The sequence below is a fragment of the Anser brachyrhynchus genome (assembly GCF_964034855.1).
Source record: "Anser brachyrhynchus genome assembly, chromosome: 5".
NCBI lineage: Eukaryota > Metazoa > Chordata > Aves > Anseriformes > Anatidae > Anser > Anser brachyrhynchus.
In genome coordinates, this window is record NC_137699.1 from 66,353,510 (window position 1) to 66,378,306 (window position 24,797).

General features: G+C 42.4%; 1 long non-coding RNA gene across 1 annotated transcript; it reads right to left on the minus strand.

Annotated features, from left to right (window-relative positions):
• Nucleotides 1-10,484: 10,484 nt before the first annotated feature.
• Nucleotides 10,485-19,030, minus strand: LOC308195630. Its single transcript, XR_013951687.1, has 3 exons — nucleotides 18,899-19,030; nucleotides 17,101-17,311; nucleotides 10,485-14,904 (listed from the first exon to the last, which is right to left on the minus strand). It is a non-coding gene; the product is annotated as an uncharacterized lncRNA (long non-coding RNA).
• Between the last annotated feature and the right edge of the window lie 5,767 nt (nucleotides 19,031-24,797).

Consider the following 24,797-nt stretch of genomic DNA (forward strand, 5'->3'; position numbering starts at 1 on the left):
GGAGCTCCACTAGTTTTGATGTTTAATTGGTAGAATTAGGAAAATACTCCTCTTTTGGCTTTTAAATGCCATTAGCTCTGATATGTGTTTCTGCCTCTTCTGCATTAAGCCAGCCCATGCTGATCTCAGAAGGAAGTTTTAACAGTGCAAGCTGAGCACCAACAGCTGCAGCCTCACCAGCCCAGAAAGCATGCTGCTGAAAGACACTAGCCACACTATGTAGCATGTGAGAATGGGGTAGGAGGTAGTGTGGAGTGGGGGCTGAAGGTGCCCTGCTCAGCCCACACTGATGGAGGTGGTCATGCAGGGCCAGGAAGGGCCACCAAGGCCCAACTCTGGAACAACGCCTGTCTCCAAACACTTGAAATCTCTAATAGCCTGAGGGACAGGCACTGGCATGAGCTGGTACCATCCCACCAGCATGAACAGAAAAAAAAAAAAAGAAAAAAATAAAACAATAGCTCAGAAAACTCTGTACAGCTGTACCTGCAACTAAAGACCCCCGTCAGCCTTGTATTACTCTTTTATGCTGATTTTCCACTGACCCTCTTCTGGCTCCAAAACCATTTTTCAGGATCTTCCACTAGGAAGAAACCACAAAATTGATATCCAGAGGGTGCACAAAGGCATACATACTTGTGCCAGTGCAATTTTACTAGTTGTGATTTATATTCCTACAGAAAACATGTTGAAACTCAGAGGGTGGGATGTGTCACAAGCATTTGCAAACCTCTCCATTTGTTGCAGCATCAGAGGAGGGCTGATGCATGTACATAGCCTAGACCTGAGTGCAGGGGTTGCACAGATGCCAAAAAGACACCAAGCCATTGTCAAGAGTCAAGCCTTATAGATAAGGATCTCCTCATGTCCTTTCAGCTGACAGATCTTACTGAGAAAATGGCTCTGAACAGCAGCTTGTAGAGCTTTGAGCCACTAGTGAGCCTGCCACAGGGCAGCTCAGCATGAGATGTTTAAGGTATTGTAACTTTTCTATAGTCAGTCTAAAATGATGTGTAGAATTTTATAGCAGGGATGTGGTTTTGTATTAAACTCAATAATATGCTTCAAGGGCTTTGGTGAAAGTTCCCCAGTTTAGATTTCACAGGATTAGGTAGGAGAATTAATCACTCTGAACTCTACGGTGTTTGTGATCACACAGGGTCCATTAAAATTACCTCTGTTTTCTCACTTGTGTGAAGTTTTGCACACAGAGTGCAGCACAGGTCCAATTCTGTGTGCAGAAACAACAAATGGATTAAATGCACTGTCTCTGCAGTGGTTCTGTCTCAGGCTATCATAATAAATGGGTATTGGTAGATAAAATATGAGACTGGAAAGTCATATAGACACTTGAGACAACTCATACCATGCGTCAGAACATTTACACCACCAAAATAGCCACAAACAACAGTCAGCTTCGCAAATACTTTTAACTATCTAAAACCTTGGTGTATGTGAAAACATATTATTAATCTCCTTACATATGTCATATTATTTGTAGCAAAAGCAGGTGATTTTTTGTGTTGTTTTTTTTTTCCCTATACTTTCAAAAAGACACAGTTCTACAGCCTTCTGACACAGTTTCAAATGCTCTGTTATAGATTTCATTCCTTTTTTTTTTTTTAAGGTAGTTTAATTACTTTCTATGAAAATGTTTTATACTGAAATTAAAAAGTATAGAGCCTAAGGACAACTGAAGATAAGCTACTCAGCAAAAACTATATAGTAAAACTGCTGAACAACAAATTCAGTTCCCTTAAAACAGTTCAGAATGGGACATGCCTGATTTATAGTACTTTTATTTTTTTTTCCCTTACATAAAGCACTGAGTGATCTCAGTGATTCTGGGACCTCACTAAACTCCTAAGTCATGCAGAACTGTGCTTATATGGAAGTGTCTAGTTTGCAAAGATGCAAGTAAGTATAAGACCTGAACACGCCCCCCCCCCCCCCCCCCCCCCAGTGTCCAAGTGATAAGGATGGAGAAGTTGGAAACTGTCCTGTCAGGGAAGAACTAGAATAGCTATACCTAGAAAAATATGTGCTTATATACATATTTTTTCACTGAGCATCTAAGCTTTTTCTGTATCTGAAGATTATCACTTCTGTTCAATCTGGCATGCAGTAGTAAACACCTGGCACATTTTGTCGTTAAATGACAGAACTGTGTAAGAATGATGCTGCTGGTGGACGCAATGGTTCCTGCTAGGACTAGCTCTTGCTCTGTATTCATTTCTTGCATCCTTTATTCCACTCTAACATGGAAATTGCTGAAAGCTTCACTAAGTCTCCATCTATAAATGCTGCTTCTCACTGGACTGGGCAGATGCTCAGAAGTTTCCACTTTAGTGTCCTGGCATTGAACACCCCCACCCCCCCACCCCCCGTCACAGTCAGAGAATGGAGACTTCAGCTCAAACAAAACCAATACTTAAATGTTTGTGGTAAATATAAAATAACATTCAGTGTGAGCTCAAGCCAAAAGTCTATGCTGTCTTTTTCTAAGCACAGGTTTCCGTACTCATGCTTGCTGCATCTCATGTAGACCACAGCATCATTGTGATAGACAGTAACTAACCTCCGAAAGGATGAAGGGACAGTGCTCTCCTGGGATAGGGCTCCCTTTGGTCACCTTTGCCTGTCTACAGCCAATGGCTTCATGAGGCACGGGGCTGAGATGGTGCAGCTGGGGTCCTGTGGGAGCCCAGGAACAGCATTGGGAGAGTGGGATGGGAGAGGCTGGGCAAAGCAGGTGGGGTGTGAGGGGTGGGGAGCTGGACAAGTTCACCCATAGGCATCCAGGTCCAGCACTGCTGCAGGACCAAAACACAGGGCTCCCGTGGGGCCTCTGTGCCAGAGCACCCCCTTCATTCCCTCCCCTCCCCCCCCCCACATCCCTAGACCTTTGGGTGGGGGTGGACTGGATGATAACAGAAAGGGCAGGGGCTCTCCAAGCCCTGCAGGTTCAGACATGGGCTAAGTGCTTGTAATGGCCAAAGACTACAACAATGTCCCTGTGCTCTGCAAGGCCAGCTTTGGCTGACAAGATTGCTTATAACCTTGTCCATGAAGCTTGCAAGGAAATAATTTAGTGTCAGGAGAGAACTATGTGTAACTGAGCCTGCCTGGAAGGCCACACTGCCATGTCTTCAGAGTGTTATAAATGACTGAGTCCCAAATAGGATTACAATCAAAGTTTACAATTTATTAAATGAATAGAGGCAAGCAAACAGCGCTGGGTGCGCCGGGAGTCTCTGCTCCACCAGGACGCACACCTGTTACGTAAGGCGGCTGGTTTTTATGCTCCTAGGCTAATACATATTCATTACTACTTCTAGAAGAGGCAGGGTTATTATAATTGGTTTCCCGAATCCGAAGTCCTCCCAGGTGCACCTGCTTATCAGTCTCTGTTGGTTTCTCGGGGGCCGCTCGGACAGGGAGGCTCGTATTCTTCCTCCTTATCTAGTGGTCTCTTGGCCGGCTGTGAGAAGTTACTGCACGTCTGTGCAAAGTCAGCAGTTTTTCTCTGAAGAAATCCCTTTGTTCTCTTCTCGCCTAAACCCAGGCCTCAATGTTAACCCTTCACACCCCTTAGTGGCACGAATTGCTGGACTATTCCTTACAAGAGTTAGTCAGGATCCAAATGAGGCCACAGCCAGTTATTGACTGTACAGTGGGGTCCTTGGAGGTGCAGGATGGCTGAGCCTCTGGAGAGAAAAGCCAAAATTCAGAATATGAGGTATCACTGTCTGTGGCCCCTATGGCCATTTATTTTCGGTCTAGATATGAATAATGCAGTGAAGGCTCTTTTGCTGACCAGAACAATACCTCTACCTCCCCAGACTGAAATCTGTTAATTGTGCTCCACATACTTGGGCAAGAGGGAGAGTACATGAGATCACGAGCTATTTCTACTTGCCCAGAATGTGAAGACTCAAAAACATCTCACATGAAGTGAGCTGAAGCTAGACTGAAAAAAATGCAAATGGAGATGATGATTTAAAACCTTTTAGCAACTGACTGCCATTTAATGAAAATGCTTTTCACCCATTTGTCTCATTTAAGCAGCAGTGCAACCAGCCAAACATTGGTCACTGGCCTCATTGCCCTTTACATGAGTCTATGGTTCCCTGTCAATATTCGCACACTAACTTTTCCTATTCATTTAGTTTGACATATTTTTGAAAAAGCCTTTTTTAGGAATTTGTGAGGAGTTCTTCAAAGAGCAACACTCCAGAACTACTAGATTAGAAACCTGTGTGTCTAGTAATCGTCATTGCACACCATCACCCCACAGCTGTTTACAGAAAAAACTTCTATCACTTACAGACACCTACTCCACATCTGGGACATTATTCACAATATTGTGTATTCACAACATCCCATTCTTGGGTCCCTTGCAGCTGAGAGGTGGAGTGCTGCCAACCCTTCAGAAGTCCTCAGTACCCTGGGTGTCTTCCAGTAGCTGTCTTCCCTGACTACTGCTCTGCTCTTGAACCATGGATTTACCACACTGCAGAGAGTTGAGTTTGCAACAGAGTATTTGGAGACTTATTCCCAAATAGTTAAAAATTAAGTACTATTATTCAAAAGGATAGATTTAGAAAAACAGAACAAAATCACAAACAGATAAAAACACCACACAGCATGACTGCCAGATTGGACAGCAAAGAACCTCCTTAGCATCTCCAGCACATCAGTTCACTTGCAGCTCTGCAAACTATGCCGGGCCTGGCACAGCCCAAAGAGCTCTAAACCAGCACCTCTCCTGGTCTTCTCTCACGGCTGACTGCAGGGAAGGGTGTCTGGATGTCCTCTCTTCATGCCTGAAGCCAGACTGACAGGTGCTGTGGGGACGGCAGGCATGTGAAGCTGCACTCAGTGGTTTTCCAGGAAACAAATACAGCTCCTTCTTCCTGTCCTCCACACAGCAGGACTACCAACTGTTTGGCAATGTCAAGAAAGCACTGTCCTACAGTTGCACAGGGAATGTGTAAGTCACCGTAGGTTTGGTGACTTGCACATTGTCCTCTCACTATTTTGCATTTGCCAAGGGTCCAGCTCAACCTGAAATGTACTTACTCAGTAACAGGTAACCCAGGGAGGTACAGTCTGAGAAGGGTCACCAACATCCACAGATGCTTATCCACTAAAGACTGCGTGCCACATGTGAGTGTGAGTGCCTGGAGAGATCCTAACCTGTATTGGGCTAATTAATGCATACACCACACTTTTCAGAATGCTGACCACTTAATCAGACATCATCATAAAACATTTTGAAACTAATTCTCTTCTATTCTGACTTGCCATATCTTCCCTTTTTAAAAATAAATGTCTTGAACAGAAGAATAAAATATAAACTATATAATAAAGATTGCTTAGAGATGTATTTCAGAGGTTCAGTGAGAGCTGAACCTCCCAGAGTTGTCCTCTCTCTTTTGTTTTCCTAACCCCTTTGCCTTTAACAGAAAAGAGACTCTTTACATTGCAAAGCTGCAGAAAGCAATTTACTTAATTGCAGACCAACACACTGAGTGGCAACTGAGTTTGAGTTTGATAGCATTGATAAGAAGCTGAGAACAAACTTTGGTGAAGTTAAGATAAAGAAATATACACAGAATAAAATGTCCTTGTTTTCAGTGGTTATTGTAATACTTCTGCATGGAGTTACATAGGAAGGCAGCAATAAGGACATTGTTATAAAATGAGAAAAGAAACTGGTATATCTAGATGATGATACAGCAGAAAGTGGATTTAGGGCAAATGAATAAGCCAAGAGAGACCTAGATGGATTTTCAGAAGGGTTATAGTCAAATGAAATGTTAGTAACAGTTTAAAGACAGCTGATTTTCAGGGTTTGTGTGGCTTTCAGAGATGAGAACTGCCACTGCATGCACAGACTGGCAAAATAGGAAAAAAATTAGGAAAACAAAAACAAACAAAGAAAAAAACTTTGAAGGTTTCTACTTAATAGTTTTATAATTTGTTTTTACCTTCTTTTCAGAATGCTGTATTTGATAAGAGCATGTATATTTCAAACATTTTGTGACACCTCCACTTACTCCCACTGCTGCCAGCTCTGTAGTTTACAAAAGGAAAATAAGCTTCCAAATTCAGACATCTCTAACCAGACACCAATAAAAAATCCATAGTAAGGAACTGTGGAGTAATTGCCTAAGGTGACTAGGCAAATTAAACTAATATTCAGCTTTTAAAGAAAACATACAGCATTGAAGAAGCTTTCAGGGTGGAGGGCAGCTGTTCTACCTAAGCGTTCCCTAGGCTTCCAACCTTAGATGCTATCACACAAGGGAATCCAGGTGTGCTGACTCTAAGGAACAGGACGGAGCATAGAGAGGAGTGGAGACACTGCAGCTTGGCTTTGCGACCAGACGGGGACCTGACTGTTCTTGTGCACGCTGAGACCGATAAGCTGCACATTTGCTACCCGGAGCCAACGACCTGTTATGTTTTTAACAAAATGCCGTAGTCTAGGGAACTTTTGCTCATTCTAGTATCATTATAATACCAAAACACACCTCCATCCCAAAAGCTCCCCGCCTCCAAGGTGCGACCACCCCTCACTGAGTACGCGCTCTGAATTTCTTGAAGCCTACACCTTTAAAAGAAAGCAAGAAAACTTTTCACCAATCATAACTAAGGTATGCCTGACTAGAGTCGCTCAAGCTCCACCTAAAAGACAGAAAATAATGTAAATTGGCTTAAGAGAAAGGGGATGTGAGGGAAGATACCATTTGAACTTCTGGGATCAGTCAATGGACGGAGCCTCTCTTCCTCCCCACCCCCCCCCCACACACGGGATGCCTTTGGGTAACGTTTGAACACTTGGCTATACCAAGTGCCTCCCCAGGAAACTTAGAAATCTCTCTAGAGTCTTTGTGCCTTTTAACACGTTAATAGCCAGGATGAGTACCTGTGTATTTCATGCATGATAGCTTGCTTTTGCGGACAGTGAATTTATTGCTGGCAATCCAAAGAACCTGTGTCCCTGTTGCTGTAATAAACTGTCCTTGATTGCATTGTTCCTAGCCATGACAGTTCTCATTGAACGCGACTAGCGTGAGGGCATGTTAGGTTATTTGTGAATCCATGACCGTGATATTTCTGTACCCTGAACCTGACCAGACCCATAACAATTAGTTACACCCCTTAACGCGACAGGGACATGCCGGTAATATTAGGTACTGAAATGGCTTTTATGTTTTTGTCAAAATGTTCACTGTATCTACTACAATTGGACTTCTGTTTTTATTTTAAGACTACAGCACTAAAAGAACTTGGTACATGCATGTGTGTGTGAGCACATGTGTGTGTACAAGGAACTATAAGGGACAGAATTAAACCAATGGAGAATTCCTCTCTCCCAGGCCTGCAGATCCACAGACAAACCCTTCCAGAAGACAATCATGTTGACAATCCTGAAATCCCACCATACTGATATCCTACCAATAATTTCTCCAGAACACTATTTGACTAGAGTCATAACAGATAGACCTTATATTATTCATTAAGTAAAATGTCTCCCACAAGAACATGTCAAAGAACTGAGGCTTCCCTTCACCCCTGAACATTTCTCCAAGCCCTGAAAGAGGTTAAACCTGCCTGGAAAAGTTTCTTGGTGCAACTGAGACGGAGGCATGAAGAATGGGGTGTGGGGAGGAGGTGCTGCCATCACCCAGTTGCACCCAGCTCTGGGCCGGCCGCAGGCTGGCTCTGTCAGTGGGGCAGGGCTCTCACTCAGAGTTTGCTCTCAGTTATCTCCAGAGGTTGGCTTTCCAGGAACAAAATTCTGCTTCAAGAAGGTTGCTGTAATAAAACAATTACTGAATAATTTAATATCCTTGTCTTTGTTATGGTCCAATAGCAGAGCCCCCTCTGGAAAAAAAAGAAGTCGAGAAACTTCAAACAGCTCTCAGCTCGGGTCAGATATTCCAGTGCTCCCACAGGAGCCACAATGCTGTTGTGATCCTTTGCTAATTTGCAGACAGGAGTTTTGTTTGAACGAGTACTCTAATCTGCTTTTGGACAATCTCATTCTTCTTCTTAATTCATTTTCTTATGCAATGTTAATAGGATTTAAGATCTAATCAACTTTCATCTACTTGAACTTTTCTACGACAAGACCCCTGTCCTTCCATCCTTGCATGTAGCAGCGGCTTTCCATAGAATGTGCTATCAGTGGCCTTCCAGAAATGCATGCACTTCACTGGGACATGTAAAAACTTCTGTTTCACCTGGACTGTCAGTGAAAAGAGGTATATTTAGGGCATACAGAATTCATGACTGAACTTGAGTCTTGCTGGGCAGCTAGCCTGAGGAGTAACCCAAACCGCTATCTTTCCTAGGAGAGGCAGAAGCACGACCTCCACCCTCTGCAGCTGCCCTGCTGGGTCCCAGCCTGGCCTCCAGGAGCCTGTGCCTCCAGCCCACCTGTGTTCAAGGACACTGGCAGTGCTTCCTGGGCTGAGCAGTCCGAGACACAAGTGCCCATCCCCATCAGCTGAGGAGGCTGGCCCCCAGCTGTCCTCATTCACATAGAGGCCCATGGCACCCTGCAGCACCTGCAGCCCTGGGCACACCATTACCCCTACACATTTCCACGCTAGGATAGATGGCAGCCCACGCTCTGCACAGCCCCTGTCCAGCCCTGCAGGCCTGGCCCCATGCCTGCTGGAGAATACCAGCAGGCAAGCAATGACCAGTGTGAAAAACAAGGAAAAATAGTGAGTGTGATTCTGCCCTTTATTAACCTTCTATCCTAATCTGGGCACATCTAAGTAGTGAAACTCTGAATTTGCTATCAGGTCTGCTATCTAAGTTCAGGAATTTTTCAGGGCAGTAATTTCCAGATCAATAAATATGCTTCATTGTCTTAAAAGAAATGAGCCTGAGTCCATCTCATAGTACAGTCCTATAAAGGTATTATTAAATTAGTTTTTGGGAATACACAGGAGAAAGGAGGCTTCTGATTATGTTTTTGGTTGGTTGGTTTGTTGGCTTTTTTTTCCTCCTGTTTCTCATTTTCCTGCCAACAGAACCAAAGTATCTGCAAATGCTTTCATAGAATCATAGAATGGTTTGCATTGGAAGGGACATTAAAGACTATCTGGTTCCAACTCCCCTGCCATGGGCAGGGACACCTTCCACTAGATCAGGTTGCCCAAAACCCCATCAACATGCCCTAGAACACTTCCAGTGATGGGACATCTACAGTTTCTCTGGGAAAACTGTTCCAGTTCCTCACCACCCTCATAATGAATAATTTCTTCCTATTTTTTTTCCTGCAATTTTGTCTTAAAAAATGAATGACGTTTTACTGAGAAGCCAATAAAGTGCCATAGGATATTATATGTGTCAGAACAGTCAGGGTGAACATCACAGAATCACAGAATTGTAGGGGTTGGAAGGGACCTCAAGAGATCATCGGGTCCAACCCCCCTGCCAAAGCAGGTTCCTTAGAGCAGCTTGCCCAGGTAGGCATCCAGACAGGCCTTGAATATCTCCAGAGAAGGAGACTCCACAACCTCCCTGTGTTGTGTTCCTGTCCCAGTGCTCCATCACCCTCACTGTGAAGAAGTTCTTTTGCATGTTGGTGCAGAACTTCCCGTGCTCCATCTTGTGGCCATTACCCCTTGTCCTGTCCCCACAAACCACTGAAAAGAGGTTGGCCAAATCCCAACACCTCAGGTATTTATACACATTGATGAGATCCCTCTCAGTCTTCTTTTCTCCAGGCTGAACAGACCCAGGTTTCTCAGCCTTTCTTCATAGGGAAGATGCTCCAGGCCCCTTATGTGTATTATAATCAAGAAAACAAAACAAAACAAAAACAAAAACAAAGAGGCCTGATCTATTTTCATCTGTTTTCTTCCCATTCCTTCTCACTCAAAGAAATAGTCTATTCTGTCATTGATACAGTAATTTCTGAAGGAGATGTTCAGCCACCATCTGCCTAGAATTGTTTCAGCAACTTCTTTTCCTTTTACTTTCAGTTTATGTTATGCTCTCCAGGAGAAGTTATATTTTCACGTTTTCTCAGAAATCTAGTTCTCCTGTAACAGAAAATCTACCACTAAACCAACTATTCGTTTCAGCAAGCTGCTTTATTATCCATTCTCATCCATTTGTTCTCTTTATACAAATGGAAGCAACAAATGAAATGAAAACTGTAAAACTGACAAATACCGCTCTGAGAGTGCAGATTAAGAGCATCACAACTTATTTTTTACAATGACTGCTGAAGCAATAAATAGCAAATTTAAATCACCTAGAGCATAAAATGCTGTGTATCTTCTCTTTTCTAAGCTTAACCCATTGTCAGAGAAACAACGAAGCACCATGCCCATCCTCCTTCCACTGAAGAAAAACTGCAAGAATTTTCCTGCATTGAGCACTCAGACCACGCCACGGCCTGAGTGGGATTTGAACACAAATGTCTCTGCTTGGCTGTGCAGCTTCACAGATGAAGATCACTGCAACGTTATCTCTGTTTACAACAGCTTCACACAGCCCCCTAATGATTGCCCTTACTGTTCCATTGGATCCTTAAGGAAGGCACCCTGCACACAGTTAAAATGATCACATTCCATCTTCTTGCTTTTTGGATAGCCAGCTCAAGACTTATTTTCCCTGCAATATCTGTAATTTCTTTTCTTCTAATGGAATCATAGAATCATTCAGGTTGGAAAAGACCTCTAAAATCATCTAGTCCAACCTTTTACCTAGCACTAAGTAGTCCACCACTAAACCATGCAACTAAGTTCTACATCTTAGAAGATTCTTGAAGACCTCCAGGGGCGGTGACTCAAGCACTTCTCTGGGCAGCCTATTCCAATGCCGCACAACCCTTTCAGTAAAGAAATTTCTCCTAATATCCAACTTAAACCTCCCCTGGTACAACTCAAGGCTATTTCCCCTTGTCTTATCACTTGGTGCTTAGGAGGAGAGCCTGATCCCCACCTCGCTAAAACCTCCTTTAGGTAATTGTACAGTAAGGTCTGCCCTGAGCCTTCTTTCCTCCAAGCTACACAATCCCACCTCCCTCACCTGCTCCTCATAAGATTTGTTCTCTAGACCCTCCGCCAGCTTTGTTGCTCTTCTTTGGACACACTCCAGCACCTCGATGTCCTTCTTGTAGTGAGGGGTCAAAACTGAACACAAGATTCGAGGTGTGGCCTCACCAGAGCCAAGTACAGGGGGACAATCACTTCCCCAGCCCTGCTGGCCACGCTATTTCAGATACAAGACAGGATGCTGTTGGCCTTCTTGGCCACCTGAGCACACTGCTGGCTCATATTCAGCTGGCTGTTGATCAATACCCCCAGGTCCCTTTCCAACGGGAAGCTTTCCAGCCACTCTGCTCTCATCCTGTAGTACAGCATGGGGTTGTTGTGCTCGAAGTGCAGGACCCAGCACTTAGCCTTGTTGAACATCATACAGTTGGCCTCGGCCCATCGGTCCAGCCTATCCAGATCCCTCTGCAGAGCCTTCCTACCCTCAAGCAGATCAACACTCGTATCTAACTTGTTGTCATCTGCAAACTTACTGAGGGTGCACTCAATCCCCTCATCCAGATCATTGATAAAGATATTGAAGAGATCTTGGCTTGTATCAGGGACAGTGTAGCCAGCAGGTCCAGGGAGGTAATTGTCCCCTTGTACTCTGCTCTGGTGAGGTTGCACCTCAAGTTCTGTGTTTGGCTTTGGGCCCGTCACTACAAGAAGGACATTGAGGCCCTGGAGCATGTCCAGAGAAGGGCTACGAAGCTGATGAAAGGTCTGGGACACAGGTCCTGTGAGGAGCAGCTGAGGGAACTGGGGGTGTTCAGTCTGGAGAAGAGGAGGCTCAGGGGAGACCTTATCACTCTCTACAACTACCTGAAAGGAAGGTGTGGGGAGCTGGGGGTCGGCCTCTTCTCACATATAACTAGTGATAGGACTAGAGGGAATGGCCTCAAGTTGTGCCTGGGGAGGTTCAGGTTGGAAATGAGGAGACATTTCTTCTTAGAAAGAGTAGTCAGGCATTGGAATGGGTTGTCCAGGGAGTTACCGTCCCTGGGGGTGTTCAAGGAAAGGTTGGACATGGTGCTTAGGGACATGCTTTAGTGGGTGACATCAGTGGTAGGGGGATGGTTGGACCAGCTGATCTTGGAGGTCTTTTCCAACCTTAATGGTTCTATGATTCTATGAAATGTGAAGAATAGAAAGATTATTTTGAAAAGATTTTTTTTTTTGGTTTTATTACTAGATGATCATTAGCCTTTCAACAACAAAGATGTGGTCATGCAAAGACTGTTCTTTTCTTCCTTGTTTTGCTGTCAAAGTTTCTGAAGAACCTGATCTTAGTGAATGATGCTCTTTCTTTCCAAATACTGCAAGAACTCTGACTTTTGTGAAATATAATTCTATCTTCAGGAGACAGAACACACATTCCTATATTACAAGAGACCACACGCTAATTAACAGCATTATACATTTATGAACCAATTATCATATTTACATGGGAAAAGTGCATCCTACATTTAATTATAACATAAGGTCTCACTTGAATAAGCCTGTGATTGAAGCAAAGCCCAGTGCACCTTATTAGCATTTTGCAACTGCAAGTCAAGACATTTAGTCAAGTGCATTATTGTGAGAAACAATCTGCAGCCAATAACACAGGCCCAGGCAAGGATATCAGTGAAGTACCATTTTTATTTGCGATTGCAATGGCGGGCACCTGCAAGCAGAAGCACACAGCAGAAGTACATCATAAACCTTATACACCCTATTACCCTACACTTGATTCCTCCTATTTTCTCATTGGCTAAATACTACACGTTCACAACCTACTTGACAGTTGTTACTATACCATATATGTACAATTTTGTTTGACCAACCTTTAATTTCTCCTTTTCTCCCTTTTTTTCTTCTTTTCTCATGACTCGAGGGGCCCATGATTTGTTTTTGTTTTTGTTTTTGCTGATTCCACAACTGCTTGTCTTGTTTTTCTTAGCCATCCTCCTTCTTTTGGGACAGTGAGACCTTCCACTGTCACTTATCTGCTTGACATAGCCCCCAGTTATGCCTACGCAATCACTTTCAAACATGCAAGGTTAGTGGAATGTTCCACTGAAAAAACACAACTTTAATTCTCACAATTCTGTAGCTTCCTTCCCTAGTGCTATCCGTAATATTAGCATGGTTAAGTCCTAACCATTGTAGCAAAAGGGATGTCTTGCCCTGATTCAGTAAATACTTCTCATTTCCCGCAGGACGTACTCCCTGTTGTGTTTCACTCAGAAAGCACAATGTCTGGCAACTCAGAAAGCACCACGCTGACAAGTCTTGGTCAGGTGAATATGTGACAGAGCAACCATGGCCTATCTATGCCTAGCACACAGAAAATAAATGACATGCACCCAGGTAACATGAAATTTCCAGTTTCAAACAATAACTTTTTATTAAAAGTTCAGTCTTTCTTACTGAACAGCTATAGGTAAGTGAGAGGAAAAGAAAAGTAATTATTAACCTTAACTTTCTTTAAATGCAAAGCTGATGCACATATGGGGGACACTGTTCTCTTCGCATCAATGAATATAAACACTGAATGGACAGGTGTTATTTGCAGGGCATTTCCGTCTCTCAAGACTTGCAGGGATCTCTCAGAGCAGAGGCATTAATGTTATGCATTACTGTGAAGGCCAGTTTGGGATGAAGTTTGCTCTAACCACACATGGAGATGGCTCTGCTTTGGCCAGTTATAATACATGCCTTCTTCATTCCTTCATACTATTTAACATGGAATGATCATTCCTCACAGAAGCACTGTTGTTTAGTTAAATAAAATAATTTCAATCCGATCTAATTAGAAATTCACAAAAAAATAACTTTTTCTGAACCTGAGCTGGTCAAAATAATGAGTAAAGACAGATATTCTCTGGATACCCCGTGATAAATGAATACAAAAATACACATCTGGCCATCTAGCACAAGAAATTGCTAGCTTTATTTTATTGATGCCTGCTGTATCTGAAAGCATTCTCTTGGTCCATGTTTTTGTCATAGTGTTGTTATTAAGGATTTGCAAAATTACATGAAGAATTAAATTGCCATATTGGAAAGGTCTTTTGCTGCCACAAATCAGCATACATCTATTCACAGCACCCACAGTCACAGATTTCTGTGGATCTCACCACAAGCGCAAAATTTATTTCTGCAACTCGACTGTGTTATATGATGAGACAGTTGCTGTGTATATTTTTTAATTCCTGAACAGACTAGGCAGGTGGAGCATGAGAAGGAGCAGTGGCAGTGGAGCGGCTGGTCTCCCCGTGGAGGGTGCCCTGGCCATCCAGCCCAGAGGACATGAGTAGCACAGGACTCAGACACCTCACCTACCAAGTGAATGCTCAAACAAAGTTCGTCAGAAAGCAATCCTGTCCCCAAACCCAGAACGAAGGGTGTAGGAACACAAACCTGGAAGCATTTGGTTCAGTGCCCTCACATACAGAAGCCTTGCAAGTATTACCACAAGTCAAATGAGTTCTGTTTAAAACTCAGAAGATTTTGTCCATGGCACCAGCACGAGGCTGCTCCAGAGGATTAGGTCTAGTCAAGACAGTTTTCAATTTGTTTTCAGGAGCTGAGAGATGCCAAGATATTTACATCTATGAAATCCATGATGACAAGCTTCTTACCCAAATGAGTAACTTTATTTTTCCAGCTGTATTAATGATCCTTCTGGGAAGCCAGTCTTTATTGACTTCTTCATTATTTCTTAGTGCCACTGCCCAACTTTCACTCTGTTTCCAGCCATTTTCATCAACATATCAATATAAAATGTTATCTCTTCCCTCAAAAGTGGTGTTCTGCCTGTGTAAGTTCCACCCTTGTTGCACATCTGAAAGGAATAGAGATGAAAAGATATTTTTAAGTCTCTTAAAACAGTCATAAGTGAGTCATTCAAACTGATAGCATCACAGGGAAGCCTGGTGCCACATCTATCTGGAAAATACATGAGTACCTGAGAACAAAAAATCATAATATGTGGCTCTGAAATTAATAATACCTGCTTCTTCTGCTGCTCCTGCTATTGAAATATATTCAATTACATTTTTGGCAATTCATAGATAAGGAATGGAGCAATACTTTAATTTTCTCTGAAGCAGATTATATATTTTAAAAGCTCTATAAACATGAGTCTTCCAAAGTACAGTCATTGTTCCTGTAGGCATTAATGTTGCAAACTAAGTAATAAGGCTTCAAGCACTAATCAAAAAATTCAGAATTGCAAGTTGGTAACAAACAACCTGAAGCCCAAATAGCTTTTAGCACTAAAAATAAATCCATGCTTTTCTAGGATCTCTGTGGACTTTTGTAGCTTCCAGACCATAAATATTCTTCCATTTTAGCTTTCAGATTAGTTACTGTTTATGTTGCTTCAACATCTGTGAAAGAATCTTCCCTGGTACAGGAAGCTAATAGGTTTGCAGACCTTCTGGCTGGTGAGGTCTAGTGATGCCTGCAGAGCTAGCTCATCTTTAAAACGTCGTCCTAGTACCTTCTCCCGATTTATTACTGTAATGTGTTTTTAATTGAATCCACTGAAAAAAATTTAAGTAAAACAGCAAGATATGAAAAATGCAGAAGGACAGGGAAAACAGTAAACAGCAGAAACAGGAAAACAGCTGTTAGCCAGGCAGAAGGAAGATTGTACAGAAAGAGAGCTACTAAGACTTAATTTAATGTTGCTAGAAATCAGTGATAGAAAAAACCACCATTTCTATTTGCAATAAAATCACCAGAGTCAGAGCTGATTTTGCACAGCATGGGCAATGCCCAGATCTGGGGTGCTGTGGCTAGGGGTTCCCCTGCAACAGTCAGTGCTGGTGCTTGAAAAGACCTGCAAGATCATCAAGTCCAACTATTAACCTGACCTACCGAGTCCCATCACTAAACTCCATTCCTCAATGCCACATCCACACAACTTAAATACCTCCAGGGATGGGGACCCCTCCACTACTTTCCTGTGGAGCTCATTACAATTCTTGACCACCCTCTCTGTGAAGAAACTACTCCTACCGTCCAATTTAAACCACCCCTGTTGCAACTTGATACCATTGCACTTTAAAAGCACTTTTGCTGAAATTTTCCAAAGAATAAAACTTCCATTTATGCATGTATTTTAGTTTGCTAAGGGATATCAGCTGTTGACTAAATCCCCCAAAACCATCACTTTATGCTGATGTTTTTTCAGATAGGAATGGGTCAGCCTAGACCGTTCCCCTTGGCATCTCTTTGCTGAATTCCACACTACTGTCATAGTAATCATCCAATGACACAAAGATGAGTAGAAATACTATATAGTTTCACAAAAGTAAGCTCTAAAGAAATACTCTTTGCTCCTTGCTTTGCTAGTATCTTTTGAACTGCATTTTTAAGAGTTGCTCAAAGTATAACACATGACCTGCAAGAACATCACTTATCACAAGCTGTGCAGTGCTGTTGGCAGCTATGGCAAAAACAGACTGCTGCAGCTGTGATGTTTACTGATGGGCCAAAACATGTCCTGGAGAAAAACACCATTATTTCTTTCTCAAACAAAAGCAGTGATCCCTAAAGCTACAGACGATTTCTGAAATGCCTGTTTAATTTAAACTGTAAACAGGATTACTTGCCACTAGTTTCGGATAACAGAATGTTTAAAGGGATTTGGTCTAAATACTGGACATAGAGATGGGGCACATTTAAGGAAGGTGTTAGTGGAATTAATGCACAGCTCCCCATCACTGTTCAAGACTACTAAGTGTGCCGATAGTGCAGGATGTGGTCAGAGGCCTCTGAGCACCATGTCTGAGCATGCTGCTTATATCGCCCTAGAACAGTACCTGAAAGTTGTGTCCTGCCCCAGACCTGCTCTCAAGAACCAGACCTCTTTTCTGAAATGCCCAAAGGACTGGCCACTGTCCCTGTGCCCATGGGGCAAGACAAGGCTCAGCTCCACAGGTCTTGCGTGGTGCACGTGCGGATGAGGTCTGGTATTGCAGGCAGTGCTTGGTCCCACCAGAGACTCTATAGGACACGGTGACATGCGTACCTGCACCTTAATCTCCATGTGCACTGTTCAGTGTTGCTGGCTTCTGCCAAGGAAGGAACCTTCAGCTGCACTTGATGGGCCACTCAGGAGCTCACTTGACGTATTCATACATCACATGGCATCTTGAACCTCCTGTCCTGCAGAGTTAAGTAGCCAGCAAGGAAAGCATCTGTCTTCAGAGCAACACTTCAGGTGTAAGGACAAGTCAGCCCTGATTAGGTGGGTGATTAACATTATTTGCTTATTTTTTCAGGTCAGTTTAATATAAAAAAGTTGTTCTGGTTTCTGGTGCCAATCTAGCTGAGGACAATACAATGAAACTAAAACAAACTAGAAAAAAATGCACATGTAAACTAGAAAGGAATGCATTCACGAGACTAATAAAACAGAATTATAACAAATGCTTAAGAAAAATATTCAAATTCCCCTACCCTATGTGAAAGTCAAGGAATTTGAAATACTGTTTTGAATTCATCTTGAGTCAAGTCACATGTAAGAAACGGACTTTGGTTTTACTCAAGTGGAGGAAGTTAATGAATCCAAACCCAGAGCAACATAATATTAAGTCTATAAAAGGTCAGCACAATAAAATCATATCAGTAACGCTTATTATCTGTACTGCTTATTCTATCTGTTTCAATTGGTATAGGTAAATAACTGAAAAATGAATGCAACTACGTATGAGTTAGACATTAAATGAAGCACATATCAACAATTATCACTAACTTTTTAAAGCTAGTATGTCTTGCAGTATACACAGAGGATGTCACGTCTTTTTTCCATGTGGTCACTTTACAGTTCACAGCACTTCATTCCACCATCCAGTTGGGTACACCTGTCCCAGCAGCAGTTCTAGATTTATTCTGTCTCTTGGATGTAGGTTTACTTATCTTTCTGACCAAAAGCTATAAGTTGCATTCCCTACCGGTATTTTGACAGCAAATACATTTCCTCCATTTCTCATTGCTTCTACCAGGGTTTGGTCAATACATCCCTTTGGTTGACTGCAGAACTTTAACACAGTATTTGATTTCTCATTTCACTTTGGTTAAGAATCATGTGGGATTATTTTGCCATAACTTAAAAAAAAAAAAAAGTTAAAATTTTGTTCATTTGTGATAACATTCTTCTCAGTTCTCTGTCCCAACTATCTAAAATTTTTCTATAGGCTTTCTGAAGAAACATTTCTGTTGACAGTATTTTTCTTCATCTACATATTCTTTTGTTTTATTGACTGTGACAGTAACTCCAGCTCCTGTTAGCTTCTGTAATATCACCACACAAGATCTGGACATTTTTTTGTGAAACTCCATTATTATCATTAATCTGCTTTGCCAGTTCCTCATTATTATTTGATCTGGCTGGCTTGCAGCAGCAGTTCCTATACTTCTACTAAGCCCTAACATATAACATTTTTGTTTACATTCACAGTAAGAAGGGTCCTTGCTGGCTCCTGTTGTCTGCTGCTCTCTCTTTAAAAAAGAAGCCACTAGAGCTGGGGTAGAACTAATGTGCCATTAAAAAACAAACAAACACACAAACAAAACAAATAAAACAAACAAACAAACAAAACAGTTTGTGTCAGGGAAAAAAATAAACTCAGAAAAGTATTGTTTTCTGAAAGAAAAATGATACAGAACAAGCAATCTTGGTAGAATTCTGTTTCTCTCCATTATCCAAGCAAAGTGTCATCCAAAACAGTTTATTTCCAGGAAATATGACAGATATTTAACGTTCTAGTGTCACTCAGGGAAAAATCCACATCCAGACAGACATAGCCATGTATGCGCACACCCACCTTCCCTGCCCTCACCACAGGCGCTGAAAGCAGTGAGTTCATGCAATGAATCCAGCTCTCAGGAGCATCCACATCTCTGAGGTACCTGGGGGTTTATTTGAGGAGTTCATGCATGGGTGCACAAGACATCTTCAGAGGGGAACCCCAGGGACACACCTCTGAGAAAAATAGGGGAGAAAATTTCACAAGCACAGCAGGTTCCCTGCCAGAAGGGAAATCCCTCAGCAGGGGACTAAGAGCTGATATTTGAATTGCACAAAATAGAAAGACGACCCCCATCAGAAATAGCTAAATAAGGAATTGGGAAATATGTTCTTTTGAACATTAGATTGCTCCTATGAATAATCAGACAGACAAAACATCAAAGTAGGACATTAGACACATTTTTTGGTTTCTATCTTTCCTTCTTGCTATAGATATAATGATTTTCACAGTACTTTTCAACAGAGGAAATGTGAACTGGATGCTCTCAGTAATCTGATTGCTTGCTCATATAATCATATTGTGAAGATAACAGTAATGCTGTAAAAGGGGGGGAAGTAAAAAATCCAGACCCATTTCACTCTCTCCCACTACTCAAAATGTAAATGTCATGCTTAACATGTGCACAAATATATGAAGGAATAAATTTTGCATATCTTTTAGAAGATAAATTCACATATGCATCATTAACAGCACAGTTTCCCACTAGAAGTACTTTACATGCCCTGAATCAGGCACTGCAGTAATTTCCAATGAGTGGTGTGATATCAGAGAGCAGCACCCACTGAGTATTTGACATTACAGAGCTTTGAGAAGAAATAGGAGCTTCAGGAATCCAAGGCAGAGTCCTCTCCTGGCTCTGAGCTAGTACCAAGCAGCACTGGGCTCTGGCTTAGGGCAACCCTGCTCCAGGTTGCACTCTGCCATGGCATCCCTGACTGTGCAAGCCTTCTGGAGCAAAGACACAGAATAAAACTTAGAGAAAGGCAACAGACGGGACTAACCAATGAGCTACTTTACATAATTTGTCCACTCATTTGAGATGAAGAGTTTCCCTTTCTTTCTCATACCTCCTGGGAGCATTAAGAGAATAGATGGTCTTTGCTACAATAAATATTACCAGCAGTAGCAGCTATTGTAATCAGGAGGGCATCTTCATTTGCCTTCTCTGGTAAACCTTGCAGAAAATGCCAGTCATGTGTTTATGTGTGATTTCCTAACTTGTAGCCAATTTTTAAAATGCTATGTTAAAAAACACAAACTTGTGGATTTATTCGCTTATTCTGTTTTCTGTTTTTCTTGTGCATGAAGTAGGACTTCATGCACAAGAAAATCCTGAAACCAGAGCTGGTGTTAATACACCTACCCATTATAATATCACATAACATAACGTAACATAACATAACATAACAAAAATATAGGGAAATAATAACTACTTTGTTTGCTAGTTGCACTTTCTTATGACACTAGATCATGAATCTCTGCAAGACTCATGCACTGCAAGTTACAGGAGCCCAGGGAAGCCTCCGTCTTTGTCAAGGCCATTTCTGATTGATCTAACATTTTATGGTAAATTTAACGCAGTTCATGTTCATAATGTTTATCTGAAATGGAGTCTGCAATAAGCTATGCCATAAGCAGTGCTTGGGATCCCTGAGTGGAACTGCAATTCCACTTTTGTTGCCATTGTTATAAGCTACTTCTAGACACGGGGAAAAGCGTTGTAAAATTAGAAGTGTCTGATTTTTTATTAGATATACAGTGAGAAAGTTTTTCTCTGGACTTCCACAAAGATCCAATGACTCACCCTTCCACACCTCCTGACAGCTTCTGTCACACCCCCTGCTGCTCAGGATGTCCAGACCTCCATTACTTACACAAGGAAAGCAATTGCCATTGATAATCATCCTATGTGAATTTAAGAACAGGGGAAGTTTATCTACAGACTCTTGCCTTTCTAAGAGCAGTATGCTTTTTCAAGAACTCACTTTTTGAAGAAGGAATGCTTTGAAGGCAAAATGCATAAAAATAAAATATTTTTCCAACTCACTACCTGATTTCCTTGCTTCTGTATAGCTGCAGTCTCGATCAATAGGCACTACTAACCTGTAAGGAATGCCAGTAAACTGAAAAGTAGGAGGCCGCTTGCTGACTCAAACAGAGGAAGAGCAAGAGTGATATCAAATCATTTTCTTTTAGTAACAAGAGACTTTAAAAAGAGAATATAGACATGAAAGAAATTATATTTGACAACGTTTAGTAAAATGCTAAAATTCAAGCAATGTTGTATTACTATCAGGATATTAAGGTTGAGTTTTAAAGCCTTCATACACCAGTTTTTCACTCAGAAGAGACATTTTCTGATGTTAGCATGCTTGATTTGCAACCTTGGGGAAATCTAGACTCAGAGAAATGTGCTTACTAATCCTCACTGGTGCCATTGGACTGAATCATGTAATCGTTTAGGTTGAAAAGGGCCTTCAAGATCATCAAGTCCAACCATTAAACTAGCACTACCAAGCCTGCCACTAAACCACATCCCTGAGCACCCCATCTAAACATCTTTTAGGTATGACTCAGCTACTTCCCTGGACAGCCTGTTCCAATGCTTCACAACCCTTTCAGTGAAGAAATTTTTCCTAATATCCAAACTAAACCTCCTCTTGTATAACTTAAGGCCATTTCCTCTTGTCCTATCCTTTGTTGGTTGGGAGAAGAGAACAACCCACACACACCTCGCTACAACTTCCTTTGAGGTAGTTCTAGGGAGCAAAAGGGGAAAAAGCAAAGGGAAGAAGGCTGATCTTGTGGCCCAGTTATTAGGCAGCTTGCATGCGAATACAAACCGCTCTCCCTTGTTACCCAGAAGTTCCCCAGAACCTGTGCCAGAGGCAGCTCCTCAGCCTTTTGACCACAGCCTTTCTGCAGGGCAGTCCAAGCCCCTGTCCTGACTGTCATCAAGTTCCTGGGCCAGGGTGCACATGGGATCAGGATGGGTCCTTAGCAGGCTACTGCATGAGACTATCTCCTGCTGTTGGACCACCTGCTCTCCCTTCTCCTACCTTGGGTGCTACAGTTACTGACTGTGCCTATGGAAAGTGCAATAGCATCAGTTGGGAGCTTCTCATACCCGCTCCTCATCACAAAGTCCACTGTAGCCTGACATTGGGCATGGAGAGTTTTCATGGCATGATTTGGTACCAACAGCCTCAATCCTCCTGTTCAGTGCTCTCACCAAAGAGCTGCTGGCACAGATGCGCTCAGGTCACCTCGCACGGGAGGCTGCCTCCACTGCTTACTCTGTGCACCTGGCAGATAATGAGCCCTTCACTCCTGCACTGCTGAGGAACCTTCATCTGAGGAAGGTTTGTTAATGCAGCGAAAAATTATTTGGGACAGACTCAAGTGAAAAAAATACAAATTCTGCAGAAGCCTGAGATATGTTGTAAATGTGAACTGAAAGATGAATTTTGAAATGGAAGATCAGAAGAGAAGAGATTATGTTTGGAGGCATTTGTTCTCTTGTGTGGCATGAGTAAAAGAGCCAGAAAGTGGTGTGGGCTTCCTGCACTGTGGATGCTGCCAGCCAGCCAGCTGCTGCTTTGGGGAAAGCCGCTGGATGACGATGGCCCGCAAACAGGTCCAGAGACCTCAACAGCACAGGCTGCCCTGTCATGGGAGGCAAGCTCCTCAAACCTCCCTCCTCCACCAGGGAAGGGGTTGAACACACTGCAGCTGGGAAATGGGTGCCCCACTAGGCCGGCAGCAGCTCTGGAGGAGCAGGGGATACTGCCTCAGCTGAGCACGGCACAGCAGGGCTGCATGGCAACTCCCGGCCTGGCTTTGGCCTGCACTGTGGACAGTTCCTCACACACCTGGTTTAATCAGGGCAGAAATTGCAGGGTGTGGACTGGGTGTGGATGCAGAGCACTGGACTACCCCGCAGGGATGCCTTTGCCCAGGAAGAGCCAGCGCCCACAGGCAGGGGCTCATTCCTGCAGGAACAGCCTGTGTGTTGATGCTGAGGGGCCAGGCTGTGAAGGCACATCGTCATCAGCAACATGGAACCTGCTGCCACAGCTTCCATGTCCCCTCTGTGCCCACGCGTGACTCTGTATCATAGCAAGTCTTTGCTAGGCTGTGGCAGGCAGCACCCCATGGTGCTTCCAGAGGGCTCCCTGGGAGACTCTGAGGTTTCCACAGAGTCTGGCAGAGACGAGTTTTGGCTTAAAAATTGTCACATTCTGCAGTAATGGAAGGAATAATGACAGGGAGTTTGTTTTTCTTTCTATGCCTAAAGGAATTTGCATCAAACATTTGAGTTTAAATACTGCAATACTCCTGCATTAGAGAGATATGAAGAGTTTTGAATAAAGTTCAGAGTTTCACCACCTCCCGTTTTCCAAAGAGATGTGTACATCTAACAATAAGTATTTGAATGTAGTTATAAGGGAACATGAAGTATCCAAGTATGCAAACTCATTTAGTCTCTGTAAAATGTGCATTTGTTAAGAAGCTGGAAAAATATACAAGTTGGAGCCACACGGCCAAACCCAATTCAGCAAAACCAACCCAGCAAATCTGTCTGAGAAGGGATCCTTTCATAGGAGAGATATGTGAACTTGGGGAGGGACTGTTGTCATTGCTACTTTATACTGTGTGCAGGGGACAGATTTTCCTCCATATACAAAATGTTAAGAACAAAACAGATGGAGTTTTCTGGATGGCCATTTTGAAATTTTGTTTCTGTGTTTACTCATTCTTTTATGAAACAGGCAGGAGGTTTAGACATTAACACAATCCAAAATATTTCATTTACTTATATTAGAAATGGCCTGTGCAATTTTGCAAGAAATGGGAATCTTGTAAAATGTTTTGATCTGTCCTTTAGAATTTCAGTATCTCAATTACAGAAGTCTACAGGGAAGTTCAAGGCAATAATATCAAAAGCTACATATCCACAGGAGCCTATTATTTTATTCTTCCTGATTTCTAAGGAGTTTTCCATGGCTGCCATCTTAGACTCGCCAGGTGACTCCCTCTTCCCTCTGCCTCTACAAACACTGAAGGTTCCATTTGAAACACCAATTTAAAGTCCTTCTCTGCAACAGCTCTGACTTATTGTCTGCACTCCCTGCTGACCGAGGACGCTGGAAGTCAGACTATGCGGTTTTAATCAGTACATTTAAGGACAGCAAAAAGGAAAAAGGAGGGGAAATAAATAAAGAATAAGGAATAAATAAAACTCTGAAACCTGAGATTAATCAGAGAAGGTAAGACAAAGCTAATGATTTCCATTTTGATACTGCTGTATCCATAAACCGTGTACAAAGGATGGAACAAGTATTCCTTGTGATACTGTCCTTTAATGTCTCACCAAACATTCCCAGAAAAGGCACCAGGTATATTTTGTAATTAAAAGATAGAGTATTTTTGTACAAGAGAAGCACTTCAGACAACAGATCTTCCTTCTGAGAGTTCCTGTGACTTCCCTGCCTTCACTACATCTTAATGGAATTAATACACCCACCAGCTGGTATTGTCTTGCACATGGGCTGTAGTGATGACGAGTACCACTTGCGCTGATCATTCTATGCTGTACTGTAATTAATTACTTTTAAAACAAATATGAAATGAATCGCTTCAAAGGAATTGAAGAAATGAGCTTCAGAATAATTTTCTGCAATTGCTCTAGTTTACACAAGTCAAATTAAGATATCATTAGAGTTTATACCTAAAGGGGAATTCTCAGCATGCTTTCACATTTTCATTATTTGTTGTGATATGAAGCTTGAAAGAAATCAAAAATTTCCTCCTTAATGGTCTTGGTCTTTTCCATTTGACAAATATTGATTTTCCTTTCTTTCCCATGGCGAATAAAGCAAATTCATGCTACTGGTACTAGAAAAATTCAGGC